Source organism: Syngnathoides biaculeatus, chromosome 19 (genome assembly GCF_019802595.1).
Source record: "Syngnathoides biaculeatus isolate LvHL_M chromosome 19, ASM1980259v1, whole genome shotgun sequence".
Lineage (NCBI taxonomy): Eukaryota > Metazoa > Chordata > Actinopteri > Syngnathiformes > Syngnathidae > Syngnathoides > Syngnathoides biaculeatus.
In genome coordinates, this window is record NC_084658.1 from 47,403 (window position 1) to 57,798 (window position 10,396).

At 43.2% G+C, this 10,396-nt stretch overlaps 1 long non-coding RNA gene across 1 annotated transcript; it reads left to right on the forward strand.

Moving 5' to 3' along the window:
* The first annotated feature begins 2,419 nt into the window (after positions 1–2,419).
* On the forward strand, positions 2,420–10,136 carry LOC133493016 (uncharacterized). Its single transcript, XR_009792822.1, has 3 exons — positions 2,420–7,001; positions 7,846–7,979; positions 8,089–10,136. It is a non-coding gene; the product is annotated as an uncharacterized LOC133493016 (long non-coding RNA).
* The last annotated feature ends 260 nt before the right edge of the window (positions 10,137–10,396 follow it).

A 10,396-nucleotide genomic window follows, 5' to 3' on the forward strand; every position in this document is an offset into this window, starting at 1 on the left:
CCACCAGCTCTTCCAGCTCTATCCGGCGGGAAAGCGCTACAGATCAATGCAAGTCAAAACTAGCAGGCATTCGAACAGTTCTTTCCCTCTGACAAATAAGTCTTTACATTCTTAATCAGCAAATTTACTATGTTTTTCCTTGTGCCATTGTCAGGACACTCCCATTCTGCTGGTCCAATCAAGAACAGTATTAGTATTTTGTTTTGTAGACTATCGCACGAGTCGTCACTTTAACCTGCTCCCTTTGCACAACTGTCACTGCACTGTCAATGCACTAGTCTATTACAGGAACCGCGAACGGGTAAAGGAACAAGTTTTACATAATGTGGGACGTTGACACAATTATCTCGTACCTGTTCTAAATGAAGAATATTTAACATCTTACATCATGACTTTTATAAGGAATAGTTCCAATAAATAGAAATGTCTCTTGTTTTTTCTTCTTGCTGTTTTGCTGTTCTTTGTTCTGTATGTCGTACCAGGGCAGCACCATCTGGCGGAGAAAAATTCCTTAGGTGTTTTTTTACACACTTGGCCAAATAAAGTTGATTCTGATTCATTATTTTTACTGACTACAACTATTTTGTAATAACAGGGGACTTTAACATTCATGTTGACAACAACATGGAAAAAAAAAATCCAAAGAACTCTTTGCCATAAAAGAAACATTTGACCTCTCCCAACTCACACTCAAGTTCACATCTTAGACCTGGTCATCTCTAAGGATGTTGAGATTCTATCAATTGAAATTAAGGACATGGCTATTTCTCACCATTTTTGTTTAGTTTTTTTAAAATTACAGATTCTTCCATACGTTCAGAAAACTCTTTATGAAGAAAAGATAGATAAATGAGAGTATTGCCACTAAGTTTATGTTGGCTGTGAATGCTGAGACAGTTGATGAACTTTTGGACAGTTTCACCTCGAAAATCTCAAATGCCATGAATGTTGTCTCTCTGGTGAAAACTAAGACCAACCTGAGGTAAGGTAGAACACCGTGGAGGAGCGCAATGATGGTCAAGAGCTCGAAATCAAAGTGTAGGAAAGCAAAATTTAAGTGCAGTCACTCACATTTAAAAAATGTACGGGTGTTGTCAGTCATGCCCGCAGATAGAAAGTTACGGGTGTGGTCCACCAGTCATGCCTGCAGAATTAACGTTGCGGCTGTGATGAGGGATGGAATCTCAAGACCTTAAAATAACTTACTGAGTTGTTATACCCGAGTATGTAGTTGTTACCTAATACCATAATCCTAATTGACACTACACAGACTGAGACAGACATTTTTAAAGAGGTCACTAGACATTAAATTTCAAAACTAAATATTCATATAATCAAATCATTTTATTTCATCATGATGTATTGTTATAATGTCACGTAATTTATGGCACTATCTAATGTCAATCCATTGATGAAAAGTAGCAGTAGATTATCTATATCTTCCGAAAGCATGGGGAGGGGAAAAGTTTTCAACTTCAAGATAACGCGGGACCACAGGGGAAAATGCTCATTTAGATATGGACAGACTAGTCTAACATTAGAACTTAGAGCAAGTCAATCACAATCTCATATTTATTATAGTTAGATACTGAAACATTACCTCTGTTATATCCCAGAAATGTTTTCAATGTAAGTCAGGGGTGTCCAGATTTTTTTTCCCCAAGATCTACTTTTCAAGCAGCCAACCTCTCGCAATCGACCAGCGAAGTGGGGGGTGTGGTGGAGGGAGGTGGGGTGCACGCGCATTGCTGCGACTTCCATAAATAGGAGCCCGGCTTGCTAGAACGCGCCTTTACGTACGTACGCTCGACGTATTGGCCACACCTGAATCAAGCGACGAGGTGGATGATTGTCTAACCTCTTTTTTGGGGGGGGTGGGGCACGCCGTCACACGATCAACCAAAACTGCCTCGCGATCGACGCATTGAGCACCCCTGGTGTAACTGAATTTCCCTTCACATGGCTCATTATGTTGATGGGTTTCGACGTAAATACGCTCGCAGTACGTGAAGCAGCTCGGAGAATGATACAATGATATATCTGAAGCCACTCAAAGAAACCTCTTTTACAATTGCAGAATCTGATAGTTAACCAAAAAACTGTTCAGCAGCTGAAACCATCAATTAACTTTTTCAAAACTATTGTGGAACCAGTGCCAGCTGATTTGCAACAGTCTGGCGAGTTACCTACAGCTCTTAAATTACAGTGCCTTGTGAAAGTATTAGGCCCCCTTGAACTTTTCAACCTGTCGCCACATTTCAGGTTTCAAACAAACATATAAAATTAAAAAGAATTGTCAACAATAAACAACTGGGACACAATTGTGAAATTGAATGAAATTTATTGGATATTTAAACTTTTTTGATTATCTGCAGCCCGCTGGGCAGCACGTTATTGTTCCTACACCCGCACCTGGAAATGTTACTCTACAAGGCTGTCAGAGATGTTCCTATAAAAACAGCTAAGACAAGCCTGAGGACTGTAGAGAGTGAACTCAAACCAACCAAGATTGTTTTCCTTGCAAGGGGCAGACGGAGGACACACTGTGTGAGTGAGTCCACAGACTGCCAAAGTGGTAGTCCCTGTCTGCTCTTTTTTAATACATTCTCAGGTCAAAGGGTTAGATGGTTATACAGTGAAAATGCTGACACAGATGGCTACGCCAACAGCACATAAACACTAAGGTACATGTTTCTTCAAGGCTGCAAGAGTGTCCACAAGAGAAAAAGCATGGCAAGACAAGACATGTTTATGGCATTTGGGGGTATCCTCTTGCGGTAGAAGGGCATTATCTCCTCCCTGTGTTGAGGAGTATCTGCTTAAGATCAGAAGGGAAATATGCTGAGGCCAGGATGGAGACATCGCTTCCCAGTGTTCAGGAGTATCAGGTTGAGGTCAGCAGGGGGGCATAGCCTCCCACGTGTCACTGGGTCACACTTCAAGATACTCACGCAGCTCACAAAGAGAACAATTCAGACGAAGACTAACAGAAACAAGGATAAAACAATCCTAACAGAAACTATAGTAGTAATTATATACTTTTATCATGATAACTAACATAGTAATAACTTCCTTATCAAAGGCGTAGGTGGAAATTCAGATAAAGTAGGTCAAAGACAAAAAAAAGAGGAAGAAAGCGGCTAAGTCAGAAGAAGAAGAAGAGGAATGCACAAAACCTACAGCTGTATGTAGGTACTTTGAATGTTGGGACTATGACAGGAAAAGCTCAGGAGTTAGTTGACATGATGATTAGGAGAAAGGTTGATATATTGTGCATCCAAGAAAAAGGGTGGAAAGGGAGTAAAGGTAGAACTTTAGGTGAAGGGTTTAAATTATTTTATCATGGAGTAGGTGGGAAGAGAAATGGAGTAGGGGTTATTTTAAAAGAAGACCTGGCTAAGAATGTCTTGGAGCTGAAAAGAGTATCAGATCGAGTGATGAGGCTGAAATTTGAAATTGAGGGTATTGTGTATAATGTGATTAGTGGCTATGCCCCATAGGTAGGATGTTACCTCGAGTTGAAAGAGAAATTCTCAAAGGAACAAGATGAAGTAGTCTTGAGCATCCCAGAGACAGAGAGAGAGAGAGAGAGAGAGAGAGAGAGAGAGAGACAGAGAGAGAGAAAGAGAAAGAGAGAGAGAGTTGTGATTGGTGCAGATTTCAATGGACATGGGGGCGAAATGAAAAAGGGGTGATGAAGAAGTGATGGGTAAGTGCGGCATTCAACAAAGGAACTTTGAGGGGCAGATGGTGGTTGACTTCGCAAAAAGGATGGAATTGGCAGTGGCGAACACTTATTTCCAGAAGAGAGTGGAACATAGAGCAACTTAAAAGAGCGAAGGTAGAAACATGCAGGTGGATTATATTTTGTGCATACGGTGTAATCTGAAGGATGTTACCGACTCTAAGGTTGCAGTGGGTGAGAGTGTAGCTCGACAGCATAGGATGGTGGTGTTTAGGATGACTCTGGTAGTGGGTAGGAAGACTAAGAAGACAAAGGTAGAGCAGAGAATCAGGTGGTGGAAGTTGAGAAAGGAAGAATGTTGTGTGGCTTTCCAGAAAGAGGTGAGAGAGGCTCTAGATGGACAGGAAGAGCTCCCAGAAGACTGCAATACTACTGCCAAGGTATTCAGAAAGGCAGGCAGGAGAGTACTTGGGGTGTCTTCTGGTAGGAAAGGGGAGAAGGAGACTTGGTGGTGGAATCCCAAAATACAAGAAGTCATCCTAGGTAAGAGATTAGCGAAGAAGAAGTGGGACACGGAGAGGACTGAGGAGAGGCGTAAAGAATACATTGAGATGCGTCGTAGGGCAGAGGTAGAGGTGGGGAAGGCTAAACAGAGGAAAGAGTACCACAGATGCACTATTTGCCTTGAGGATACTCGTGGAAAAGTACAGAGAAGGTCAGAAGGAGCTAAATTGTATCTTTGTAGACCGAGAGAAAGCCTATGACAGAGTACCAAGAGAGGAACTATGGAATTGCATGCGCAAGTCTTGTGTGGCGGAGAAATATGTTAGAATAGTACCGGACATTTATGAGGGTAGCAGAACAGCGGTGAGATGTGGTGTTGGTGTGTCAGAAGAATTTCAGGTTGAGGTGGGACTGCATCAGGGTTCCGCGCTGAGCACCTTCTTGTTTGCAGTAGTAACAGATAGGCTGACAGACGAGGTTAGACTGGATTCCCCTTGGACCGTGATGTTCGCAGATGATATTGTGATCAGGCGGAGGAACAGTTAGAAAGATGGAGGTACGTACGTAAAACAGAATATACTCGTATGTGCATGAATGAGAGGGCCGGAGGAGGAAGAGTGAAGCTCCAGGGAGAAGAGATAGCGATGGTGGACGACCTCAAATACTTGGGGTCAACAATATAGAGCAATGGAGATTATGGTAAGGAAGTGAAGAAACGGGCCCAAGCGGGGTGAAACAGTTGGTGGAAGGTGTCTGGTGTTCTATGTGACAGAAGAGTATCTGCCAGGATGAAGGGCAAACTTTTGAAAACAGTGGTGAGGCCGGCCATGATGTATGGATTAGAGACGGTGGCCCTGAAGAAACAACAGGAAGCAGAATTTGAGGTAGCAAAGATGAAGATGTTGAGGTTCTCGCTTGGTGTGAACAGGTTGGATAGGATTAGAAATGAGCTCATTCGAGGGACAGCCAAAGTTGGATGTTTTGGAGACAAGATCAGAGAGAGCAGACTTCGATGGTTTGGACATGTTCAGAGGCAAGAGAGTGAGTATGTTGGTAGAAGGGTGCTGAGGATGGAGCTGCTAGGCAAAAGAGCGAGAGGAAGACTAAACAAAATGTTTGATGGATATTGTGAGGGAGGACATGAGGACAGTGGGAGTTAGAGAGGAGGATCCACAAGATAGGCTTAAATGGAAAAAGATGACACACTGTTGCGAAACCTAACGGGACAAGCCAAAAGAAAAAGAAGAATATTTTAAACTTTTTTGACAAATAAAAACAATATGATATAATTAATATTTTGTAGTACCACCTTTTGCTGCAATTACAGCTTAAGTTGCTTGGGGTATGTTTCTCTTTGCACATCGAGAGAGAGACATCGAGAATTCTTGCCCATTCTTCCTTGCAAAACACCTCGAGCCCAGCGAGGTTGGATGGAGAGCGTTTGTGACCAGCAGTCTTCAGCTCTGCCCACAGATTCTCGATTGGAATCAGGTCTGGACTTTCACTTGGCCATTCTAACACTTGGATATGTTCATTTGTGAAACATTCCATTGTAGATTTGGCTTTATGTTTTGGATCATTGTCATGTTGGAATCTCCATCCCTGTCTCAGGTCTTATGCAGACTCCACAGGTTTTCTTCCAGAATGGTCCTGTATTTGGCTCTATTCATCTTTCCTGTCCCTGCTGAAGAAAAGCAGGCTCAAACCATGAGGCTGCCACCACCATGTTTGACAGTGGGGATGGTGTGTTCAAGGTGATGAGCTGTGTTGCTTTTACACCAAACATATCGTTTTACATTGTGGCCAAAAAGTTCAATTTTGGTTTCATCTGACTGGAGCACCTTCTTCGACATGTTTGGTGTGTCTCCCAGGTGACTTGTGGCAAACATTAAACTGTGCAGTTCATCCAGAGTGATCATGGGCCTCTTGGCTGCATCTCTGATCAGTCTTCTCCTCGTTGGTGGTGAAAGATTAGAGGGACGGGCGGGTCTTGGTAGATTTGCAGTGGTCTGATATCACTTCCATTTCAATATAATTGCTTGCACAGAGCTCCTTGAGATGTTTAAAGCTTGGGAAATCTTTTTGTATCCAAATCCAGCTTTAAACCTCTCCACAACAGTATCTCGGACCTACCTGGTGTTTTCCTTAGTCTTTATGATGGTCTCTCCACTTTAAATAGAACCCTGATACTATCACACAGCAGGTGCATTTACATGTAGACTTGATTACACACAGGTGGATTCTATTTATCATCATTCGTCAACATTGGATCATTCAGAGATCCTCACTGAACTTCTGGAGTGAGTTTGCTGCACGGAAATAAAGGGGTCGAATAAGATTGGACGCCCCAGGTTTCCGTTTTTATTAAAAAAAAAGTATAATATATCCAATAAATTTCATTCCACTCCATGATTGTGTCCCTCTTGTTGTTGATTCTTGACAAAAAAAATTGTATTTTCCTTCAAGTGATTACATGTACATATCCATCCATCCATTTTCTTAGCTGCTTTGCCACACGATGGTTGTGGAAGTGCTGGAGTCTGTCCCAGCTGTCAACAGGCAGGAGGCAGGTAACACACACACTGTCATGATCCTGCCGCTTCAGCACGAGCTGTGCGGGTGTCCGCGCAGGTGCGCTGATTGGAAGGTGCACACCTGCGCCTCATGCAGCCTGATTATGCTGTGGATTTATATGACTGCGATGACAACTGGCCGGCGCCAGTTTGTATGATCTTCATGTCCCGTTCGTGTGCTACGGGATCCCTGATTGAACCTGTGTGTACCGACCTTCCTCCGTTCTCCGACCAACCTTGTAAGCCTGACTCCTTCGTTACTTCTGCCTGCTTTGATTGTTCTCCTGTGTACCGACTCCTGCCTGTCCGCTCACCTGCTCTCTTCGCCCGACGACCCCAACTACCGCTGCTGCACCGGACTGCCTGCTCGATCCCCTACCTCTGTATATAATAAACGTGTCTCTTCTTGAACTACCTTGCGTCTTCCGAGTTCCTGCATTTGGGTCCTACCCCCGATCCGATGGGACGAGAAACCCGTCTCCATTCGTGATAATTTTCCGTTGTCATTATTCTCTGGAATCGCTCTTTTTGAGCTTCCGCATGTATCATTTGCAATAGACAGGTTGTCCAATTACCTATATGTGATAGATTGTTTAACGCATCATATGTTTCATAATTCATAATTTTAACTCCCATGTAAATGCCTTTTTCCAAACATCTGTGTTTTCCAATTGCCCTATCATAGCTTTTGGAAGCCATACCCCTACCTGATGTATAGCCTCTGATGCATGTTGCCCTGTGTTAGATAACATTGTTCTGGTTACTTCGTTATCTGCAGCATTAGCTACACCATACAGTGTTCCCGTTCCTCCTAAGAGAGTATCATACCAAGCTCTACGTCGAATTTTATTTCCCAGTACACTCGGGTTTTAACCCTGGCTTGCGCCATGAGTGTACATGTATCTAATACTGGTGCTATGTGTGTTCTTGTAGCATTAGGTTTCCCAGGTAACACCCATATTATATACAAAAATGTGTTCCGTCCCGAGATTTCAGTGCTGTTAAAAAAAAACAGTTTCTTTTACGGTAATTGTCCACCTCGTCCAGTTGTGCTCATTGCAGGTCTCGGTCGTCCTGTTGTAGTGGCACATGGGGACTACTGAAGTGACGGTTAAGTTGCATCCATGTTCCACCACCAGAATGTCCTTCCCTCCAAGGCACCTTTTGCACTTCCACATTTGACAATTGCTGGTGATGTTTACCACGCCGCAAGCTCGGTAAGCTGGACAGGTGTAGTCTCCTTGAGTACGGTCCTGGGTACTGCTTTTCCATCTTATGCGGAGCCGCTGGACCTGCTCCAATTTGTCACCCTCCGTCATTGCGCAGCAGAGTTGGACCATGGCACCAAGGATAAGGATACACGTGACCCAGCAGACGACACTGCCACCTCTTGGGCCCTCGGTCTTCCCCGGTCCGACCATGGCGCCTCTCCGATGATGGTCTTCCAATCAGCAAATACCACCACGGCATCTGTATTACGACAAATAGTGCATACTACACATGTGATTAGTTCTCTCTTGTATAACATTTTGACACCGGTACATTTACCCATTTTTCCTCTCCAGGATATAAGACGCTCACAGTAGCATCTTGCCCTTGAGCTATAATTTCTGCTGCTCGGGGAGGACCGTCTGGCTGTTTTACCCAAACCTTTGCCCCTGCCAAATCAGTGGAGCCAAATCCTCCCTCCCCTCTGGTAGTTATCACCACAGGTTTAGGTATTTCTTTTACCTTGGTTGCAAGGCTTCACTATCAATTGAGCAATTTTGTCCCCTCTTTCCAATGTAAGAGGCTGTTCTGCTAATAATTTGCATACCACTCCAATTTCTCCTTGATAGTCCGCATCAATTACTCCGGCTTGTTTTGTTTCGAGATAGCTTTTTCAATGTTCCCTTAAGTATTCCATTCATTCGCTCTATTAACCCAGCAGCCTGCGGATAATAGGGAATGTGATAGATCCATTCTACATGGTGAGTTTTTGCCCACTCTTTAGGCTCCTTTTCCCCCTATTTTAATTCGCTCAGACACATACCATTTCCATTTGATAATACTAGCTTCCTGTGCGGTTCCTATTCTATGTGTCGTCGGGTTACCTTTAACCCATGTCAAAATCGGTATATGTGTTCTCATTAACACCTCATGGCCCACCGTTTTAGCCTCAGTTTCAACCAATGCCCAATAGCATGCTAATAGCTGCTTTTCAAAAGGTGTGTACCTTAGGCCTGCTTCTGGGAGCTTTCTCGACCAGAATCCCAAGGGTTTACGAATCCTATCTTGCTTTTGCCACAAACTCCAGTTAGCGTATTCATTTAACACCGACACCTGCAATTCTACCGGTCCCGATTTCATTTTTCCCAGTGACACTGCTTGCGGTATCGCTTCCTTCGCCATATCAAATGATCGCTGTTGTTCTTCTCCCCAACTAAAGTATCATTATTTCCTTAGGAACTTTTAAGCTTTTCCAGGTGCTCTGCTACCACTCGGTGGCAGATTGTGGGACTATGTAAATAACCCTCTGGTAGTCTGGTAAACGTGTAGTGCCGCCCTTCCCAGGTAACGCAAATTGATTCATCCTATCCTCGGGAATAGGAATAGTGAAAAATGCGTTAGCCAAATCTATGACCCCATACCACGTTCCGGGATGATGTTGCACTCGTTCTATAATTGTCACTGCGTCGGGCACCGCGGAAGTCAATGCAGGTGTGTGTTTATTCAATCCTCTGTAGTCTACTGTCATCCTCCCAGAGTTATCTGATTTCCTGACTGGCCACAACGGATTGTTCCAGTTTGTCGTCACTGTTTTCAATACACCAGCTTCTAAATATTCTTTAATGGTCGCCAAAATTTCTTCCTGTCCTCCAGGTATCCGGTATTGCTTTTGACTAACTACATGTGTAGCTTGTGGTATCGGAAAAGGTGGCATTTTTACTTTACCCACCAATATTGCATGTATTTTCAGTGGATTTACTACGAATTCAAATCTCCCGGCTGTCAAATAAAGTGTCATTCCGGCTAATATGACCATGCCCACTATCCACTCTGGGATAGGGGTTATAATCACCATATATGTTTTTATAGGCACATTTCCTATTTTCAAAGGTAAGTTTACATGTTTTCCATAAATCACTTTTCCTCCTAGTCCTGTTAATGGTACTAGGGGTCCTTTCATTTTCTCTGGATTTCCATAAATTATTGAGGCCTCCGCCCCGGTATCTACTAACGCTGTTACTGTTTGACCTGATTTATCCCAATAAATTTCCATATCATATACTTCAAAAGACACAGTCGTAGTTAACAAAAAGGAACCGGTGCATCCTTTGTAAAACTGTACATGCAAACATAGTGCAGATTATTCAGAAGATATAACAAGCATACAATATAGTATTTGGATAGCTTTTTCAGTAAACAAAGATCTTTGTAACGTTAAGTCTATTGAAGCACACATGCGTACAAACACATACACGTACGATAGAAAGGCAACACCCACGCGCCCACACACGCGTACAAACACATACACGCATGATAAGAGTATGGTTGTAAGCAGTATTATGTGCAAAAGTGAACGTTCATTCATTTCCTATACTGCGTATCCTCACTGTTTAATGCACTGTTCTAAACAAAAAAAAAAAAAGAC